Genomic DNA, 23,615 nt, shown 5'->3' on the forward strand with positions numbered 1-23,615 from the left:
GTGGGATTCTGACATTTGTAGATACACACCAGGGTGTGTGATTGGTTATCAGGGAACTCACATAACCTTATTTGCACCTTTATCTGTGTTTCCCACAGGTGTTGAGTAATGAAGGTATGAGATGGGTAGATGAGGGGTATATGTGAAGGTCATACTTGGGTTTGACAGTCAGGGAGTGTGACAATGAGCCATGAGTGTTGTGCTGGTGGCATACACACGTCAAGGTAGTTGACACAGATGTGGGGCTGGTCACTGTATGGCTTATGACAGTTCCTATCATTCCTGGGCCAATGTATAGCTTGCATTGCTGTATGACAGGTAGTTGACAAAGATGTGGGGCTGGTCACTGTATGGCTTATGACAGTTCCTATCATTCCTGGCCAATGTATAGCTTGCATTGCTGTATGACAGGGATATTGCACAGATATTACTTTTCTTCAATTTCAATCACTGTGCCACCCATTTCTGATTTGATGGCCTAGATTTAGTGTGATATGTTGCTCCTCTTCCATGTCATGTACAAATGCTATGTGTGTTTCTTCATGTTTTTCCTGCATTGGGCACTCTACTTTAGGCTAGTTGATTTATTATCATACATTGCTGCTGACTTATGATATGTCTATGAGGCTAGGTTTCAGTGTGTGAGCTGTCTGAGGGCCTTGACATGCAGTGTGCACAGTTCCATGGCTGTTAATCTGCACAGTGACTCTTCATTTCTTCAATTACTCGCTTTGATTCACATGAGTGAAAGGCAGGTGTGAGGATGAGGGTTGTCCTGGGCGTCAGGTCAGAGTTTCCTGCTGTCAAGATGGACTCTTCCTGACACTCTGGCATTCATTTGCTACTTAGAAGTTGGTGCTCCCATTGTTGAGGTAGAGTGATGGTGTGTGGGTGTCTGTGAGTTGGGAGTGTAGTCAGTGTTGTTGAGGTAGTGGACATACTCACATGGTATCATTCATTTCAGCAGTGCACTTGTGAGTAAAATGCACAGTGGTGCTTACTTTGAGTTTTCTGTTTGAGTCAGAAATGTTGTTCTGGGTTGCATGGTATGGGCTGTCATTGTGGGATATGGTCTGCCATTGTATGTGATGGGCCTATCAATGTCTGCTTGGGGGCTGTGCTGATGTGTGATTGTGTGGCAGTGGTGTGTAATATGCTGTGTCATCTACCTGGGCTCACTGACTCATTCCAAAACCTTGTTGGCCTACTGTGAAGTACACATACACACCCTATTTGTTCTGCCCTCCTCTGTTCCACATTATATGTGGACTGACCCTTATTTGTGTGCAAAGATGACTATAGTCAGTTTGGAGGAACTCTTGCCTCACCCCACACTTATGTTCCTATTCAGTTGCTGGTGATCTTAATGAGATGTCACTATAGACAGGGTCCCTGCACATGACGTCTTGCTGCAGATGTGTTGTGCAGAGTGGTGCTTATTTTGTGTTACATGTGCTGTGGATGTTGTGATGTTGGTCTTGCTTGTCTGGGACAATGTCCTGGACTCCTACTACATTGTGGGCAGGTTTTCCCGCGGCTTCACCACTTCGGTGACATGACCACCACAACTGGGTTAGTTGCACTGATTTCTATGGTCATGGGTGACCCCGATGCAGAGGTTTCACTTTGTGACTGATGCATCGCGGAACCTGGGTAACGAGAATCAAGACAAAACCCGTACCAAATATCCTCCCTTCATCACAGACCAGACATCACGTTAATACATTCACTCACTCATTGGTGGGGCCCATAACACCAACATTCACACTTCACTTCTCACTGGTCTGCACTTACAGGAGAGATGAATGTTCCAAGCGCTGACATGAAAGGAATACCTTATAACCTATAGAGAGAAAATTATTTACACATCTATACACTAATATCCTTATATCTACACATCGTAAACCTAGACATTAAGATACTCCTCCCACGTGATCAATGGATCATTTAGTTGGATTGGTAGGGTGATTTAGTCCTGCTAAAACACACTCAAGATCCTGATCTTTCTTCTCTCAATAAACGACCAAAACACATTTGCTTGTTAATCAATATTTTGTTTATCTAATTGATGCAAGAATTTAGTTCCATCTAATAAAATTTATTAGTCTTTAAGCAAATCACAGAACACCATATTTACCTAATCTGGCTATCGGTCATCCTCTAAGTCATCAAATTTAGTCGTCAATCAGTCAGAATTTGAAAGTTCTTCATGTAGCAAGCTACAGTCCCAAAAATGGGGTCGAGGACCAGAGACGTGCAAGCATCGATCAGTGCCCATAAATTTTAGGAAGTCCTCAGTTCATCAAGAAATTGGGCAGCATTCAGTCTGTCAAAGATTCAGGAACGTAGCAGTCACGTAGCGTCACCGTCGTCTTCGTCAGCAAAAGGGAAAGTACGAGAAATCATCTCTATTCTAACGTCATTTTTATAATGAAAGTAAGGACAAGATGATATATTTTACAAAATTTGGGCTTATCCCATTGGTTGGTTGGGATCGTCCGGTGAGGTTTCACACAGTTCAGGAGGTTATGTCATTATACATGATCCATCCGGTTCCTTGTTCCTTGTGTCTGTCCATTGTTAAAATGCTTGGCAGGCATCCCACCGTGACCTTGCTTGGGTACAGCGAGTCTAGGGTCATGTCGAGGCCACTGGTACATGTTGTAGCGCAGGCGTACTTCGCCCGAAACCTCGTGGAATGGTGGCCATCACGTCGCGTCAAGTCGGCGGCCATCTTAGTTTTAGGCCCAAAGGACAACTTAAGCGAAACAAACACAAAAGAGTAATTAATACATAGAAAAAAATGAATAAAATGTTAAAGCCTCACTAATTGCTTGTAATTATCTAGCGTATAGCGACATTTAAAGCATTCATATTCACCCATTGATGTCATCTGGTGCAACATTACGAAAACATTACAAAAGCAACATATATCATGCGATATTCTATTTTCCTAGTATTAGTATGCGTACATATGTTAATTACAAATTATTTAGCCATGCAAAAATGCAAATCTCACGTGTATTTTGAACATTAGTAGTGATGATTAAACTTCAGACAAACACATTAATAATATTATAATTAATAGATTATTCTAATTAGTATAAACATGCAGAATAGGGGGGGTATACAAAATGTTGTACTACCCGCTCCATCAATCCCCCCTTTGGTGATTTTATCACCACACCATTAAAATTTTGTATCACTTTTCATGGAGTCGAAATGAGTTCTTGCTTTTATTTACATCTCAGTCTCCCCAATCTCTTCTCTTCTTGCTGTCTTATACATATTTTCCTTAACTTCCTCTAATTCTATTTCTTCGAATTCCCTCTCTTGTTTCTTATCTTTTCTACTTACATTTTCTCTTTTTAACCTTTTCTGAATTTTCTTCTTTTTATGACAAAGGCATCCTAATCTTAATATTAATACTAAGAAAATCACACATGTTAATGGAAATAAGATTTTACCTAAAAAGGTACTACCTAGATTTACTAAGAAATTTTTAATAGAAGATATTTTCTTTCCAATCTTTTCCCAAACACCTTCAACCTCCAGTGGTGCAATTTCATTATGCAGATCAGTTATATTTTTAATATAAATTTTCAAATCTTTACTTTCGTCTGGAATGTAAGTACAACAATGTTGAACTTTCAGCATTCCACAGACTCCACCCTCTTTTGCCAATAATATATCAAGGGCAAGTCGATTTTGCATTACCATGGCATGCATGGCAACCATTTCAGTATTAACCAATAAAAATCCTCCAGCGGTGCTTGTTGACAAGCGATCCACTACTGTTGATAGTCTTCTAATTTTCTTTGCATTCAGAGATATTCCCACTGCTGGTATCAATGCTCCAAAGATATCACCTACAATTTCTGACCAAGATTCTCTCTTTCTACATGCTAAATAACTACCTAACTTATGTACACCATCTTCTCCTCTTCCCATGTGAAAAATCTTTGGGAAAACCAGGCCTACATTACATGTGCCATACCAATGGTCTGGCAAACGATAATACGCCTTGCTCCCACAGATAAAATATAACGCAGGAAAAACTGGATCATTTCCTCCTTTAAATCCCCATCCACCCATGATTCGGTATGTATCATGGCACTCACTATTACCTACAGAGTAATTATCATATGCAGTTTGATTCCTTCTAATACACAATTTCCCTTTCTGAGGCCAATCTAAAGCCATAGTTGGACTAGCTTCTCCTTTCAAGTGTTTTTCCATTTCAACATCCCAAACTGTCTTTTCCACTTTTCCCTCAGATGCTTTCCTTTGCATTTTCAATCTCCTTTCTTCAACCATATCCAAAAATGTATTTTCTTCTTTCTTTAAACTGCAAGTCAAATTATTTCTAAATATATACTCTATTGTTAGTTCTTTAGTCTCTAAGAAAAAATCACCTAATACCTTGGCAGGTTTTACCTTGTTTAGCTTGTTAATTGATGGTACTTGTGAAAATATGTTATCTACATCTGAAAAATAATACTCTAACTTCCCCGTTTGGTAAAATAAACGAGCTATTACACTACATGTTATTCCATAAGTTACTGGAAGGTGGTGATAAGTCACTCCCTCCGATACAGATGCAGGTAACTGCATACAAACGTAGCAGTCCCTTACGTCCATTGTCTTTACATATTCATACAATAATTTCGAAAATACATTGTTAGAAAAATCAGTTTAGAGCTATCTTTATGCAAATAGTTTCTATCTATTCTAGTTGGAACTACCTTCTGAATCTTTTCTATATTAGTTTTGTTTTCACTATGTCCTTCTATTGTATCTATAGTAACCTTAAATGAGATCATCAGAGCTAGTATACTTAACAGAAGCATTAGTAATCCTGTACAACAACAACACATTTTACACCATCATTTCAAAAATATACATCTACTTTTTCTACTATCTGTGTTTGCCATTTTTGTAAAAATGAACAGTGTATTTTGACTTAGCCTCTTCTACTTCCCAACTAGTTTGTCTAACCCAAGGCTCTAAGCACCTACTTGGTTCTACCAGTTTTTGTCTTTTTCCCGTATTTTATTGTCTTTCCATTAGTAGCTTTCTTGTCTCATTCAGTTTGGTATCTCATCGTCCTTCACTTTTCCTTCGTGATCTGAATACAGAATTTCCTGAACATCCGTTTCTTCTCCGATATCAGACAAGATAACTCTCAGGATTTCCGATTCCTCGTCTTCCTCAACCACTTCCAGTACAGTCACCTCTGGGTTTCCTTGGCTATCCGCCTCTTCTGTTATTTCAGGCAGGGCCACATACGTCCATTCCGGCGACTTATACTTCTGGTTAGGTTTCCTCGTTCTTTTGCTTTCTCCAATGACAACTATTTCTTCGTCTTTTGATTTCTCTTGACTTGTCACTTCATTCACCTGTTCGGCTCTTGGTGAATTTACTTGTGTCAGTCGATATCTCAGTCTCTTTATTTTATTCGGCCAAACTTCGTCTTTTGCTGCTCTTTTCAGTTTACTTCCTTTATCATTCATTTCAGTTCTCCAATCTCTCTTTCTTAAGACTCGACCTTCTGGTACTTCGTCTTCACTTTCCTCTGACTCTGTTTCAACTTGCTTTTTACTTTCAACAGCTTTTCTCTCCACCACTTCTTTCGTTTTCCCTACTTCTGTCCCTCTTTGGGTCTCCTGCACGCAATCTTCCTGCTGACTACTTGTCCCTTCCTCTAACTGGATGTTGGAGTTCCCTACACCTCCTCGGGGGTCTTCCACAGAAATCTTTCCCTCTCTCTCTGTATCTGGCACCTGTCCATCTAAATTTGTTATTTCAGGTGGAAATTCTCTCAATTTTTCATCTGGAACTTCTCTCTCAGCAATTTCTTTAATTGTCTTTTCACTGTCTTTTTCTTTTCTCGAACTTAGAGTTCCTTGTTCAATCTCTGAGTCTGAGCTGGTATCAGAAATCTGTAACCTTCTCCTCAGGGAAATACTTCTTGGGACAAAAGTTAGATCTGACTCTGATTCCCCCCTTTCAGGGTTTTCTTTTGTTCTTGTCTTTTCATCATCTGATTCAGTACTAGATTCTGATCCATCAAAATATTATTTTTCTGTGCTATCCACTGGATTTGGAATTCTCAATGTGTGACTTGCATGAATCCAGTTCTTGATTCCAGCACACTTCACAGCTGTTGTTGTAGTCAAAATCACTTGTCGTGGTTTTCCCCACCTTGGAACCAAACTGTTTCTTTTTCTGTGTACTTTGATTCTTACCCAGTCCCCTGGGCTCAGATCATGAGCTTGCTTCTTTTCAAGGGTGGTGGCATCCGCTCCAACCTGATGAAACACAGAATGAACTGCGTCAGCCAGGCTTTTACATTAATCCAACACCATGTCATCAGTTATAGGCAACAGCTTGTTGACTGGTATGAACACATGACGCATTGCTCTACCCATGATAACTTCATGGGGGCTCAACCCTGTAGTTCTGTCTGGAATTGATCTAATAGTCATGAGTACTAGAGGCAAGACATCAGGCCATTTCATACCTGTGGCTAAACACATTTTCCCGATCCTATTTTTGATAGTACCATTCATTTGTTCCACCACACCAGAAGCATCTGGGCGATAGGTACAATGTAGTTTTTGTCGTACATTCAATGCTTCACAAATCAATTTTATGATCTCATTATGGAAATGTCTTCCTCGGTCTGATTCAATTGTCACTGGCAACCCGAATTTGGGAATAAATTCCCTCAAAAGCAATTTTGCCACTGTGATTCCATCATTTCTTCTTGTTGGGAATGCTTCTACCCATCTAGAAAACAAACAGACCATAACTAGAACATACCTCAACCTGTTACAGGGAGGCATTTCAAAGAAATCTACTTGCATTCTGGTAAAAGGCCCTCCTTCCCGACCTATTGTTCCCAGACTCACTACTGTCTTTCTTCCAGGGTTGTATTGCTGACATATAAGATATCTCTGACAAAGACTTTCTACTACAAGTCCAAATTTAGCATTGTACCAGGTCTGCTTAAATGACCTGATCATGGCATCTCTCCCTATGTGTCCCTGATCATGATACATCCGTGCCATGGCAGACATCATGCTATCAGGCATAACTGGTCTTCCATCCCGATAGACCCACACATGGTCCTTTTCCCTTGGTGCACATCCTGCTTTTACCCACTGCTTCATTTCCTCATCTCCTGCTTCTTCCTGCAATTGCCTTACTTCCTCCCAGGTACCCATAATGTTAGTAAACATTAAGGTGCAAGAAGTCACTTCCTTCTCCTTTGCCCGATTGATGGAATTCTGATTTTGTGCACAATATTGAGCCATATCATTAGCGCATTTGTTGCCGATGGCAATATAATCGCCAGACTGACTATGTGCAGCACTCTTCACAACAGCCAATTGCTTAGGCAGCTGTATCGCCTCAAGCAACTTCTCAACCACTTCAGCATTCTTAATGGGGGTTCCACTTGATGTCAAAAATCCTCTCTGTAGCCATATTTGGCCAAAGTCATGCACCACACCAAATCCATACTGACTGTCAGTTATCACAGTCACTCTCACACTTTTCCCAATCTTGCATGCTCTAGTCAAAGCAACAAGTTCAGCTACTTAGGCTGATCTTACTCCTTTCAGGTAGGATGCTTCCATTACTGTTGCAACTGTGCATACTGCATATGCTGCACTCAACATTCCATCATCTGTTCTCAGGCAAGAACCATCTACAAACATCACAAAATCACTTTCTGGCAATGGTACATCTTTTATATCCGGACGTGGTTTGGTACAGAAATCGAGTACATCCAGACAATCATGATCTGCTTCATCTCTGACTTCCACATTCTCAGCATCAGGCAGCAACGTTGAAGGATTCACATTCAAACATCTTTCAAGGCTCACATTCGTTGTACTTTCTCATACTTAGTCAGCCGACTATGTGTCATATACTGAGTGCGACTCCTTGTTAAAAGGATTGCCACATCATGAGGTACAAACACTTTCACAGGATATCCCATCACAATTCCTTCACTCTGTTCCAAACTCCGACAGGTAGCAGCCACTGCTTTCAAGCACCCAGGTAAGGCTACAGCTACTGGGTCTAACATTGATGAAAAGTATGCAATTGGTCTCCTCAGCTTTCCATGTTTCTGTATTAATACAGAAAGTGCACATCCATTCCTCTCACTGCAATACAACTCAAACTCTTTCTCATAATCAGGCATTCCTAATGCTGGCGCTTCACACAAACCATCTCTCAATCGTTTAAATGCTGCCAATTCCTCTTTGTTCATATCAATGGGATCTCTCACATCACTTCTTGTCAAGCGTACCAAGGGCTTCGCAATCAGGGAGAAATTGCTTATCCACTGGCGACAGTATCCAACCATTCCAAGAAACATTCTCACCTCTCTTTGCGTCATGGGAGCTCTCATTCCTTTTATGATCCCGATTCTGTCTATCGTTATCTTTCTCAGTCCCTTTTCGATATTGTGGCCTAAATAATGTACTTCTTTTTTACAAAATTGTAACTTTGATGGTGACACTTTAAGTCCTCCATCAGCCAGATGATTTAGCAAGGCTATAGTATCCATTACACAAGCTTCACGAGTCTTCGACGTCACAAGAAGGTCGTCGCTATATTGTACTAACACTGAATTTTCGGGCATCTCTAGACTTTCTAAGGATTTCTTCAATATCTGATTAAATATTGAGGGGCTTTCTGTTTACCCTTGTGGAATTTGGCACCAAGCCAAAATACGCTTGTCGAAACTAAACGCAAAAATTTGCTGGCTGTCATGGTGCAATGGAATGGAAAAGAAAGCATGGCATAAATCAATCACAGTATACCATTATGCATCATGGGGAATCTGATACAAAATCACAGATGGATTTGGTGCAATGGGACAACACGACACAATGATTTTGTTTATCTTTCTTAAATCTTGTACTATCCTGAACTTTCCATTAGGCTTTTTCAGTCCCATAATCGGGGAATTACATGGACTACTCATTATTTCTCTCAAAATGCCTTGTTTTATCATTTTCTCAATTATTGGAGTAACTCCTTCAATTATTTCAGGTGTCAATTTATATTGAGGGACATTTGGATAGCTTATTCCTTCCTTCACTGTTATTTTTACTGGGTCCACATTTCTCATTAGTCCCACATCTTCTCCCGTGAAATCCCAGACTTCTGCCTTTACAGTCTGTTTCAATTCTTTAGGTAATTCATCAGGGTTAAATACAGCATAGGCTTCAGTAACCTCAGTTTCCCTGTTTGCCATAGTCATCTTATACAGTACATCTTCATCAGGGGTCTCAAATGCTATACCATCAGGGGTACAGAAAATACTGTAATTCATTTTGCACAGCAAATCCCTACCTAACAAATTCACAGGACGTGTATCGCACACAACAAAGCAGTGCATTTCAGAGAATTTCCCTATGCTAACTTTCACTGGTTCTGTAAGATAAGTTTTAATCTGTCTGTTGGATACACCAACTACTTGGATCGTTTCATCCGAGAGAGGAAGATTCTTAACATCAGCAGACCTAACAGTTGATCGAGTAGCACCAGTATCGACTAGGAAAGTAATATTCCCATCCACAAATGGGCTTGTCTGGTCTACTTCTAGATTTGCGCCAATTACGCACTCTTCTTCCTCCCTTTGGCACCGTCAATAACCTTCTTCTGATTCGCTCTCATCGCGTTGTAGCCAATACTGCAAAACAGCTCTAGCGCGTGGCAGCTTAGTTACCTGTTCTCCGTTGTAGTTTTTGCTTTGTGGAAAAGGCGATTTTGGCACCTGATTCTGTTGGGTAACAACCTGCTGCTGTCGCTGCGGTGGACCACTCACCTCATTCTGCACCTTTGGATTCAATGATGCATTTTCATTATTAGTACTTGGGGGAAATTTACACTCGGATTTCCAATGCCGTACTTTACCGCAATTATGTCATGGGAATTTCTTTTTAGCTTCTTCTATATTAAAATTTCCCTTACATTTCCCAGGAATTAATTTTGGTCTGGGTCCTGTATTATTCGCTTGTTCCGCTAACTAAGCTTCCTGTCTCTCTGCTACTTTTACTTGTGCCCACATAGCTTTCTCTTTTAATTTAGGCTGTTTTGCTTCAATCTCATCACTGAAATATTTTAAATGTCTCAATACATCAGCTATTTTCTTGTTTTGCCAATCTACTGTATGTTGTTTGATCATCTCACTAATTTCTGGACGTAGACCATGTACAAATCTGTATACAAAATGACTCAAATACTTTTCACTCAAATTTTCATTTCCACTGAACTGTTTAAAGGCCAAAATCAATCTTTCGTAATATGCATGTACCGACTCTTTACTTTCCTGATGCGTTCTGTCAATTTTCACCCAATCAGTTTCTTTCAGAGGTACTTTATTTTTCAGAAAAGCAATAACCTGTTAGTATTTCTTCATTACCTCGGGGTCAGGAGCACCCGTCTTTGGATCTCTAGGGTATTCTTGTGTAGGCCAATTAATCATCAGTTTGCACTCCGTCCATAAATCTGCTGGTACTATTATGTCAAATAAACTGTTTAGATCAATCCATAATACTTTAGATAATTTTACAAATCTGTCCACATGCCTATACCACTCGACAGGCTTTTCGCGTAGGCAAGGGAAATCATTGGTAAATGACAAAATATCATGTCTTGTCCATGGGACATGTACATATCCTCCTCCTGGAATTTCTCTCATGGGGCATTCTGTTACTACTTTTTCTTTTTCTCTAACAGGGAACGCTGCAAATGTTTTATCTGAGGCATCATCTCTTTTTCGGTACCACCTGCTTCTCCATTTATCCACATCTCCCCATTTTCACAGCAAAATAATTATCTCCTTAATCTGACTTATTCGTTCAGTGGTATTCAAATTTTCAATATCTTTTTCAGTAAAATCTATTCAATATGGTTTATGAAAAGCCTTCACCCTTTCAATATCTATACCCATTTCATTTGCTACTTCTTCTACTCTTTCATGCAGATTTTTTGCTCTCCATGTTACGCTTATGCACAGAAACAGTAATTCTTCATCCTGATAAGTTTTTAACTTCTCTGTGGGGATAGTTCCTACTATTAACTCTTCTAGTACCATTCGTAATTTTGCCACATCTATTGATTGGGATTCTTTGTCTTTTCTCTGCAAACTTCTCAACCATTCGCTCAAATTCCTCTGAAGATGGGCCTACTGGTTTCTCTACATTACTTCGTTCTAAGTCTTTTTGAGTCTCTAATATTGATTCCATTGTCATTGTGTGTCTTTCTGCTATGTTTGGACCTATAAATGGGTTATTCGAAACGTTTGGCTCAGTTATACTCATTGTCTGTCTCCATGGATTTTCATTTAGGCTCTGCTTTAGCTTTTCAGTCTGTTTATTACTATTATAAGGGACTGTTAAACAATGTTCACTATCTTTCTGTTTATCAAAAATAGGCATCACAGGGCCTATAGTCACTGGAACAGTTACAGATTCTAAATTTTTGGTCAATTCTCTTATCTTTTCAGTTAATTCTAAAGTTGTTTTTGCTAATTCTGCCGAATTTTCACCATTTACTTTATTATCTGATTTTCTCTCTATCTCTCTAGTGGAACTACTTTTCCCTAATTCTTGGGATACTGGTTCAGTCTTAATGATTCGCAAAGTTTCTCTCATTGGGACACTTGGTGTCAACATTTCAGATTCTGGTTGATACGGAGGTGGATATAAAACATGTCATCAAGAACATCATCCTCCGATTCATGCACTCCATACCCTCCTGATTCTATATTATGTCTTTTTTCTGTACATTTTCTACCTCCAATTTCTTCAGCAGTTCTCACAGGAAATAGACCTTCAGTCATACTTGCATTCCGCCACCTTTTCATTCTCTCATTATGAGTGTCATGCCCGTATCTACCAAACATGTACTTATACCTTCCGCCACTCCTCTGTCTTTCTCTGTCATGCATCTCATCTTCCCATTCTGTCAGTGCTTCAAACTGTGTTGGTCTAGGTCTTGGTTCTAGATTCATCATTTTCTCTCTCAAATTTCTCAAAACTGCTAAATTAAACGAACCATGCTCTGGAAGTGCTAAGACTCCGTCGTTCTTGGTGCATTTTACCCAATTGTCTAACCAAATACAAGTATGATATCCGTATTTTGCAACCAGAAAGGATGCGGGGGTTTTCGGTGGGGGAAGTAACTGTCCTTCCCTAGTCACAATCGGTTTGTCCTTTTTAAACCACTTCTTGATTTTCCCAAACCAGGACTTTTTCTCCTTTTCGGGTGGATCGTAATACATCATTTTGTCTCCTGTGAATCGCTAGTCTTTTCCTTACGACTGTTCTGTTATTTTAACCAATCGTAGCGCGTCTCACACTTACGCACCAATCAGCAGCATCTATGTCACCCTGTAATTCTCCACTCCTAGCGCGGCATGCACTTATACATCATTCAGGGGCGTCTACGCTTCTTACTGACCAGCCAATCCCAGCGCTGCTTTTCTGACGTCAACTTTTCTCGCTGTCGCAGCTCCTGCTTCTGTTGACCCCTCCTGTACAAAATTCTCTCTGTAAGCTTTTTACGTTCTTCAAATTCACAAATCTGTTAGTAACGACACAAAAACGCTACCATTGTCCGCTTCGCTAACCAAAGAACAGTCAATGACCTTTTTCACAAGAATTCCGTCTTTCCCGAGAGCAGCGCTTACCTCTGCCCTACTACGGAATCGTTACTTCCGTTGATAAAGTAGCACATCCCTCTACCTTACCCTTCTAACAAGCATTAGCTAACCGTTTCTCCAGAATTAAGACACCTAGTTGGAGACCCAATGCTCCTGAGAAATAAAACCAGAGTTTCACAATTAACCTGAATGCCTTTTCATTCACGCACTTTCACACGGAAAAATGTAGCTCATTCACACAGAATTCTGTCTTTTCCGAGAACAGCGAACAGTCTGTCCTACTACAGAATTATGATACACGTTAATAAAGTAGCACTTCCCTCTACTTTTATCCTTCTAGCAAGCTTAGGGACACCTATTACCTTTCCAGTGATAAGCGTTATCAGAGTGCCTTTTGGACTCCTGGTACCTAAGACCAAAATTTCACAGGTGACCTTTGCTACCATGCACTTCTCTCATACAAGAAATCCCCCAAATGGCAACACACAATGATGTCACCGAATCGAACCCAGACAATGCGTCATGCAACTTCACTTGTTACATGTTTCCCCTGTGTACCTACAGGGCAACAACAATTCCGTCTTTCCCGAGAGCAGCGCTTACCTCTGCTCTACTACAGAACCGTTACAAACTTCCGACTTCCTACCTCCCAGAAGCCGTGCAAACAAAATAGAACTTGACGCAACTCAACATACAGTGTTAATACATAAACCAATACTTTCCAATAATCAATAAGCTATTTACAAGCAATAATGACCAAACCAAAACAATAAAAACCATAACTCTGCTACCAGTGAAACTGATGCAGCGCGGAACCTGGGTAACGAGAATCAAGACAAAACACGTATCAAATATCCTCCCTTCATCACAGACCAGACATCACGTTAACACATTCACTCACTCATTGGTGGGGGCCATAACACCAACATTCACACCACTTCTCACTGGTCTGCACTTACAGGAGAGATGAAAGTTCCAAGCACTGACATGAAAAGAATACCTTATAACCTATAGAGAGAAAATTATTTACACATCTATACACTAATATCCTTATATCTACACATCGTAAACCTAGACATTAAGATACTCCTCCCACGTGATCAATGGATTATTTAGTTGGATTGGTAGGGTGATTTAGTCCTGCTAAAACACACTCAAGATCCTGATCTATCTTCTCTCAATAAACGACCAAAACACATTTGCTTGTTAATCAATATTTTGTTTATCTAATTAATGCAAGAATTTAGTTCCATCTAATACATTTATTAGTCATTAAGCAAATGACAGAACACCATATTTACCTAATCTGGCTATCGGTCATCCTCTAAGTCATCAAATGTAGTCGTCAATCAGTCAGAATTCGAAAGTTCTTCATGCAGCACACTACAGTCCCAAAAATTGGGTCAAGGACCAGAGACTTGCAAGCATCGATCACTGCCCATAAATTTTAGGAAGTCCTCAGTTCATCAAGAAATTGGGCAGCATTCAGTCTGTCAAAGATTCAGGAACGCAGCAGTCACGTAGCGTCACCGTCGTCTTCGTCAGCAAAAGGGAAAGTACGAGAAATCATCTCTATTCTAACGTCATTTTTATAATGAAAGTAAGGATAAGATGATACATTTTACAAAATTTGGGCTTATCCCATTGGTTGGTTGGGATCGTCCGGTGAGGTTTCACACAGTTCAGGAGGTTATGTCATTATACATGATCCATCCGGTTCCTTGTGTCTGTCCATTGCTAAAATGCTTGGCAGGCATCCCACCGTGACCTTGCTTGGGTGCAGCGAGTCTAGGGTCATGTCGAGGCCACTGGTACATGTTGCAGCGCAGGCGCACTTCGCCCGAAACCTCGTGGAATGGTGGCCATCACGTCGCATCAAGTCGGCGGCCATCTTAGTTTTAGGCCCAAAGGACAACTTAAGCGAAACAAACACAAAAGAGTAATTAATACATAGAAATAATGAATAAAATGTTAAACCCTCACTAATTCCCCTATGTGCTTGTAATTATCTAGCGTATAGCGACATTTAAAGCATTCATATTTCACCCATTGATGTCATCTGGTGCAACATTACGAAAACGTTACAAAAGCAACATATATCATGTGATATTCTATTTTCCCAGTATTAGTATGCGTACATATGTTAATTACAAATTATTTAGCCATGCAAAAATGCAAATCCCACGTGTATTTTGTACATTAGTAGTGTTGATTAAACTTCAGACAAACACATTAATAATATTATAATTAATAGATTATTCTAATTAGTATGAACATGCAGAATGGGGGAGGTAAACAACATTTTGTGCTACCCGCTCCATCATGACCTACAGGACATGTGTACTTACAATGGGGGGTATGTTCCTGTCTCCACCAGGGTGTATGATGTAGACAGGACACGTATTTCAGCACAACAGTTGTGGTTGAATGTGGGATGTGATCTTGACTTACTTGCGGTGTTGACCACAATGGCGTCTTCTCTGCTGGTAATGGATGAGGTACAGCAGCGGAAGGGCTTGTAGAGCTGGATCCATGGCGGCCAGGAATGTGTGGAGGTGCCTCGGATTCGAGTTTCTATCTCCGCAGTTGTGCTTCCGCCGTCTCTGAATAGCTGGTTTCTCGGCTGCATTCTAATTGGCTGTTTGAGTCATCATGATTTGTCCGGTGGTCGTTACATTATTCCCCACGGGGGTCTTTCTCTATTGGTTCCCTCCGCCACCGTTGCGGAACGAAAACTCTGGCGGATCCGGAAACACTGCGACGGACAGGGAATGTGCTATCTTTACCCATTATAATGTGGTGGACACGAGGACCACCACAGGAGTAAGTAAATGGATGTTTTCTGCCACCCGCCAGCGTAGGTGCCTAGAACCGCCATCGTAATCTGCCCCTAAGTTTTTTAATTCAACCTGTAGTTTGCTATCTGATAAATAATCCTCAAATAAGGTGTTTTTTGGATTTTTCGCCAATATGCTTGTGAAAAATAAAACAAAAATCCTTTAATTTAGGTATCTGTGTACAATTTGGTAATAGTATTAATCATAGGTAATTCAAAGTCAATTAGTAATTTTCTAGGACTTTTGTTTGATGTTTTAGTATTTATCACTGACAATAATTCAGTGTATGTTGAAGAGTGTTTATCAGAGAGTAAACCTTAAACTAAAGGAACTACTGTGTTACTAATATATGCATGAATAGTGTATATTTGGGTGAATGGATGGGGTGTACTTTTAAACGTCCCATCCATCATTCAAATATCACTGTTCTCCAACCTTACACGATTATGGGGTGTGCTGAAGATTAGTATTATCTTTTGAGGGTTTTTGTTGCCATGCAAAATACATTAACAACAGTTAGAGAGAGTGCAGGTGGAATGATTATGTCAGAAAAGGTTTGGGGTGTTACTCTTTGTGGGTTACTTGCCTGTTTTTTACGTTGAACAATTCTTCTCAGATAAGGAATTGTGGGCATACTACTTGCAACATGTGGTGGAATGTGTTGGGCTACCTCCCTCAAAACTGCACCACAGGGTTCATTGGAGGTGGATGCAATATATTTATTTCATTTAATGTTTCTCTTACCTCAAACTCCATTGCAGAGGCAGAGTGGGTATAGTCTGTGGTCCTTAAAACAGAGTCACCAAGAGTAACCGCTCTGCCTGTGCAATAGGTTGAGTAGTATTGCACACACATCCAATGACACCTGGGCTCAGTTAGTCTCGTCTTACAATAAATATACCCACTATGGGGCCAATTACGATGGCGGACGGATTGGAGTCCATCCGCCATCGTGGTGGTGTCCGGCACCATCCACAATACATGCGACAATCCCACCCAATTAGGATGCGACGTCACCATGGCAATCGCATTTTTCACTTTAACATTGCGGCGGGTGCTGCTGACTGCAGTATCTGCCGCAATGTTCAAAATGTATGCTGTGCATTTCACTGCCCTACATGACAGGCACCCCACGGTGCTTGCCACTTGGTGCAGTGAAATGTAGGGGGCACCATGGGTACCCCCGGGTCACAAACACCACCCCCAGACATAAGGGGGGCCAGCAACGGGCCCCCAAAGCCAATTTCCACCAGCCTTTCAATGGCAGTTTACCCGCCACTGAAAAGCTAGCTGAAGACAGCATCCTAATTTGGCAGACAGTGCCTGGTAGGCACCGCCACCATTTTATGGATGCAGACCACTCCGCCAGGCAATCGGTACGATTGCATGTAGCGGTTCCATGGCGGACGGTCATTGCGACTGCCACAGTCACAGTTTGGATCCCCCCGCCATCATAATGTAGCGGGGGAAAATTGCGTTCCGATGGCTGAAGGACTGCCACCACATGGCTGGCGGTGGCAGTCCTTCCGCCATCGTAATGATTCCCTATGTTTGAGTAGACGGTTTCCCTGGCTGGAGCTTATATATTTGGCTTGATTTTAAGTCATTTTCTGTTATGGATTGAAAAAGAAAGAAAAAAAAAAGAAAGTGTTAGTTTATTTTTAATTTCTTGTGTGTACCTGTTATGAAGAAAAAATATACAGTACAAAATGCTGTTTGAAGTCATATCTCATATTTTGAAAGTGTTGCCTTTCAAATTTTGCTATGTTACTTAAACAAAAAAGCTTCATTGGGAGAGAAAAATGGTTACTTTTTTTATTGTTAAATATTTCTAGTTTCTTATCTTTTGATAAGATGGTGCTTGATGCTATTAGTTTGGTGGACGGTTTTGTTTATTATTTGATTCTGATTCGGCAGCCACCACAGCACTGAGACCGCCCTCCTTGCCGCCACGGACGACATCCGCACACTACTCGACCAGGGACACACTGCGGCCCTCATCCTCCTAGACCTCTCCTCAGCCTTCGACACCGTCTCCAATTGCACGTTCACAGCCAGACTTCACAACGCAGGAATGCAAGGAGCTGCACTTGACTGGTTCCAATCTTTCCTCTCCGGCAGAACCCAGAGGATCAGACTCCCTTCCTTTCTCTCTGAACCCACTGACATCAACTGCGGAGTACCCCAAGGACCGTTGCTTAGTTCAACGCTTTTCAACATCTACATGACCCCTCTCGCCGCCATCGTCAGACAGCATGGGCTCAGCATAGTATCCTACGCCGATGACACTCAGCTTATCCTCTCACTCACAAAGAACCCCGAAAACACCAGACTCTGCTTCCACAAAGGAATGAAGGACGTCGCTGCCTGGATGAAAGACAGTTGCCTGAAGCTCAACTCAGAGAAAACCGAGGTCCTCATCCTCGGCCCCTCCACCTCCGCCTGGGACAACACCTGGTGGCCCGCTGCCCTCGGGAAGCCACCCACTCCTACCGACCACGCACGGAACCTCGGCATCATTCTCGACTCCTCCCTCTCCATGACCCACCAGATCAACGCGGTCGTCTCTATCAGCTTCAACTGCCTGCACATCCTCCGAAAGACCTTCAAATGGATCCCCCCGACTGCAAAAAGACCGTCACCCACACACTCATCACCAGCAGACTGGACTACGGCAACGTCCTATATGCCGGAATAAACAGAACTCTCCTAAACAGACTCCAGACCATCAAGAACGCCGCAGCCAGACTCGTCCTCGGAACTCCACGTCATGAGCACATGACCCAACACCTACGAGAACTCCACTGGCTCCCCATCGAGAAGAGGATCACCTTCAAGCTCCTCATCCACACCTACAAATCCCCTAACAACATCGGACCAAATACCTCAACGAGAGAATCTCTTTCCACGTACCCAAGAGGAACCTCCGCTCCGCCGACTTTGCCCTAGCAGAGGTCCTTCGCACCCGCAGACACAGACACAGCAGGCGGGAGAGCTTTCTCCTACATCGCAGCCAAGACATGGAATGAGCTCCTGGTGAACATCAGACGGTCCCCTACCCTGCACACGTTCAGGAAGGACCTCAAGACTTGGCTCTTCGACCGATCCGGAGCTGCCCCCACCAAGCACCTTGAGACCCTCACGGGTGAGTAGCGCGCTCTATAAGCCCCTGATTGATTAATTGATTGATTTGATTGAAGTGTATTACCAGTCTTATGTTATTTAAATAATGATTTCTAGGGAGAGAAACATGGTTAAGTAATTTTATTGTTTAATGTTTTTATCTTACCTTTTTTAAAATGATTTTCTTGTAGTTTTCTGCTTCTTGACCAGGTTGAATTTTATTGTGGTCTGAAATAGGAGAAAAAAAATTCTTGTTAGGATTTGATGATAATTGTAAAAAATTATACCTGAAATAGTATTAATTATTTTGGGTTATGGAAGAACTGGTTAATATTTTGCTTTTTTACAATACTTTTTGTCTTTTCACAGAAAAAATACATTTGTGTTTATTTTGCAATATTATTTATGAGAAGAATGACATATTTATTTACCTTCAACAAGCATTATTTTTTTGGCGAAGATCAATTTGTTGGTTTTAAATATTATTATTTTTTTCTGTTCAAAAACTTTATTGACATTTTTTAATGTAAAAATTACCTTGAGATGTTTTTTATTTTGTGGCTTGACTTCACGAAGATTTCTGATGTTTATAGTTGTAAATCTGGAAAAAATAATATATTTACATTGTTTTAAAAATGTAAATTGGATGTAATTCTATTTAGCAAACTTTTTTTAACTTAATATATTATTGCTTTTGGCTTTTTTCGTGTGTATTTAAAAAGAATTAACCTTTTAAAATAATTTTCTGATGATCTTCTGTTCATTTTGTTCAAAGAAAATATGTGGTTATTTTTCTAGCTGTTTTTTATTGCTGTAGTATAGAAAAATTTAAAAAAAATATTTAATTTAAAAAAAATATTTTGAATTAAAAAAAACAGAGGCAAGCACATGTTGGAGTAGGAATAGTTATTATGCACGCATGACTATCCAGCATTTTCCCAGAGCCAAACAACTTTTTTAGTATGAATGTTAATTTTATCCCCACAACTATTCAGCACTTTCCCTGAGCCAAGCACCCTTCGGAGTAGGAATAGTAATTTTGTCCCCACCACTATCCAACATTTTCTCTGATGAAAGCATCCTTCGGAGTAGGAATAGTAATTTTATAACCAGCACTAACCAGCATTTTCCCTGATAAAAGTACCCTTTGGAGTAGGAATAGAAATTTTGCCCCCACCACTATCCAGCATTTGTCTGAGGTAAGCCTCCCTCAGAGTAGGAATAGTAATTTTATTCCCACCACTCTCCAGTACTTTCATTGAGTAAGCACCCTTCGGAGTAGGAATAGTAATTTTTACCCCACCACTATCCAGCGTTTTCCCTGAGGTAAGCACTCTTTGGAGTAGGAATAGTAATTTTATCCCAACCTCAATCCAACACTTTCCCTGAGGCAAGCACACTTCGGCGTAGGAATACTAATTTTGCCCCCACCACTATCCAGCACTTTCATTGAGGTAAGCACGCTTTGGAGTGGGAATAGTAAGTTTGCCCACACCACTATCCATTAATTTCTCTGAGGCAAGCACCCGTCGGAGTAGGAATAGTAATTTTGTCCCAACCACTATCCAGCACTTTCCCTGAGGCAAGTAACTGTTGGAGTAGGAATAGTAATTTTGCCCCTAGTACCATCCTGCATTTTCCTGAGGTATGTTCCTTTTGGAGTAGCACTAGTAAATTTGCAAACTACACAATTCTGCATTTTACTCGCAGCAAACATTTGTTTGAGTAGTATTATTTGTTTTACCCTTTACAATATTCTACTCTTTTTAAAGTTAATAAATGTTTGTTTTATTTTAAAACGTTAAATATTTAAACCTATAAAGTATGGTTTACTCACATTATATATTTTTTCTGTGACAGTGTTTTCTATTGTGATTAATGTAACATTGAAAATTGATACAAAAATCTGTAAGATATTTAAAATGGTATATGTGATTAAAATTATGCTTGGATTAATTTGCTAATTTATTATATTTATATTTAATATAGAGTTGGAACTGTAGATGGCACTGTTTGATGTTGATATTTTTCTGACAGGCAAAATGTGTGTGGTGTCTCTGGCAGTCAGTTAACCACCTTTTTTTAAAATGGTGGACGGCTACTTTTATATGTTTTTTTGTGGTGTGCGTTAATTGTAAGCAAAATAGGGTTTGTGTATTTTTTTGTCGTTTATTTTATGCTGTGTGTAAAAGTGTTATTATTTTTTGGGATGTATAAATGTTCATTCTTTTTTTTTATATGTGTTATGTCCGCCATTTTGGCGACCTGTGGGTCAAAGTGATGTCATAGAAAGTGTTGTAGGACTTTTGTTTTTGAGAAGTTTAAAATGGTGGATTATTTGTTTGGTTTTGTGATATTGGCCTTTTATTCTGTTTAATATTTTCTTTAAATAATGTTAGAGATTTTAGTAAATTAAAGGGTGTTAATGTTCATTTTTCGGGGTGCTCATCATTTTAAAAATATGTTTGAAAATGTAATATGATGTGTTTTTAATCTAAATGTTCGTTAAAAAATTATATTGTTATTTATTTAGTAATTATTAAAAAAAAATGTTTGATAAATATATGTTCATTATAATAATGTAACTTGTATTTTTTAGGACTTATATATGTATTTATTTATTGTTCAAGTATAAAAGAAAACACATGAGTATTAATTTTAGTACTCGAGTATTAATTTTAATATTTAGTACTATTTTAAAATACTGTGTATTAATACACTACCCCACTCAATTCAATCAGCTTTGTTCGATGATAGAATAATCCTAAAAGCACACTACAATGTTGGGGACAATATATACAAACATTAGATTATAAAAAAATCCATAAAATAGCAGTGCAAGTCATATCCAAAAAGGCTAAAAACCCAATTTACATCATGATTGAATTTCTGCATTTTATCACCATCATTAAAAATATTAAAATTGAAACGGTCAACTGTTCTTCTCCTAGAGTTTGTAAAAACAGAAAAGCAGGCCGGCATTGTCTTAGGCCCCGATTTTTTAAAATTGGCAAAATCCACCTATACCTATTGTGAGAGTAAAATTTACAGAAAAACAAGACGTGAATAGTCGATTGAAAGGACACATCATCACAAGGGCATTTACACAACTCCTTTGACCAGTTGTTTTGGGCAGGAAAAGTAACAAGCCTATGAAAAATGCCCAATCTCAAACGGGTCAACAGAAATCTATCATGTTCTCTTGTAAACATGTTTAGATAAGGCTGGAGTCTATCATCTGCCACTATTAACTGATGGGCTTGAACCAACACTTTTTGGAATTCTAAGTGTCTTCTCTTATTATCCAGAAAATATAGACAGCTAGTTTTAAGTTCTTTCCTATTTACATCTGGTAAACTAAGGGGCTCCAAAAAATTTTCAGGATGGCCGAGATTACCAACAAAGTTTTCAAAGTACACAATCCAGCTAATCTTTCGCACCCCATCCAGTTTACCACAGTCCATAAGTATCTGTCTATTGAGCTCCAGCGAGTCGGAAGTCCAGATTCTGTGCCACTGGAGTACAGGTTGGATTTTCCATATATCTGTTATATAAGACAAGCCCAATTCAGTGTGGCAAATGTAGGTAGAGGTGCTATCCGGGACAGCCAATAAAACTCTTAAAAACCTGTTTTCAATACCTTGAAGTGAATTGACATTCTCAGGGCGCCAAATCCTTGCCCCATAGTTGGCTATTGTGATGCATTTCACCTTATAGATCGGTATTAGGACCTCTGGTACCAGTTTCCCCAATTTCTTACTAAAATTAAAAAATGCGGCTACTGCTTTAGAAAACAGTATCTTCCTGGTTCTAATAGCCTGGGTCCATGTCCCCCACCGATCAAAAAGTATTCCCAGGTAGGAAAAGGTTTTGCAACAGTCGATGTATTTCTTTTCGAGTGAAATGGGTCTAAAATGTGTATTCCCTGTCCCACAAATCATCACAAAGGTTTTAGAAATATTAACTTTTAGTCCTAGTTTGGCCATATAAACAGCAATACAATCAACTAGCCTCTGCATCCCTAACGGGTACGGGACATCAGGACCGCATCGTCGGCATACATTAATGTGGGTATGGGTCTCTTACCCACTTGTGGAAGGTCCTGACACTCTCTCCCCAGCGTACTTCCCAGGTCGTTGATATATAATATGAACAGAAAGGGTGCTAGCACGCATCCTTGTCTCACGCCCTTTTTCACCCCAAAGTGCTTAGTACATTCCCCTCCCACCCTATAACGAACCCTAGCGTTTGCTCCCATATATAAATGTCTCAGAAATAAAACTATCGAACTTTCCACCCCTATATTAGATAAAATTCTCCATAGTTCCTCGTGAATTACAGAATCGAACGCTGCAGTTAAATCTACAAACGTTAAGTACAACTTTCCCCTTTTAGCTTTGGTATATTTACCGATCATCATATTCAAATTTAACCCCTGGTCAATTGTGCCCATGCCTTTGCTGAATCCATACTGCAGGTCGCTAAGAATCGAGTGGTCTTACGCCCTGGCTTGTAGCCTTAGTAACAAAACTCTGCCGATGATCTTGATTGTTGAGTCGAGTAAAGACATCGGCCTATAACAGGCTGGGTCTGACCTATTCCCTTTTTTAAAAATGGGGACTAGGGTTGATTCATGCCAAGAAGCTAAAGGGCCAGTTAAACTACAAGCATTTGAAACTTGGGTTAAAAGAGGACCCCAGAATGGGATGTTAGGTTTAAAAAGGTCAACTGGGATGCCATCTGGTCCAGGTGCCTTACCTCCCAGACTCAACTCAATGGCTAGATTAACTTCGCTCAACTCAAATTTCAGGTTCATAGCCTCTATATCTTGTGTAATAATCGTAATGGCTACAGGCTCCATCTCTGACATTGGAGTGTGACTTGAGACGCTGTATAATTTTTTAAAATGCTCCAGCCACTCAACCTCGCTAATGGCGTTCTCAATCATAGCCCTGTCCTTCTCC

This window comes from Triturus cristatus, chromosome 6 (assembly GCF_964204655.1).
Source record: "Triturus cristatus chromosome 6, aTriCri1.1, whole genome shotgun sequence".
In the NCBI taxonomy this organism is placed as follows: Eukaryota; Metazoa; Chordata; class Amphibia; order Caudata; family Salamandridae; genus Triturus; species Triturus cristatus.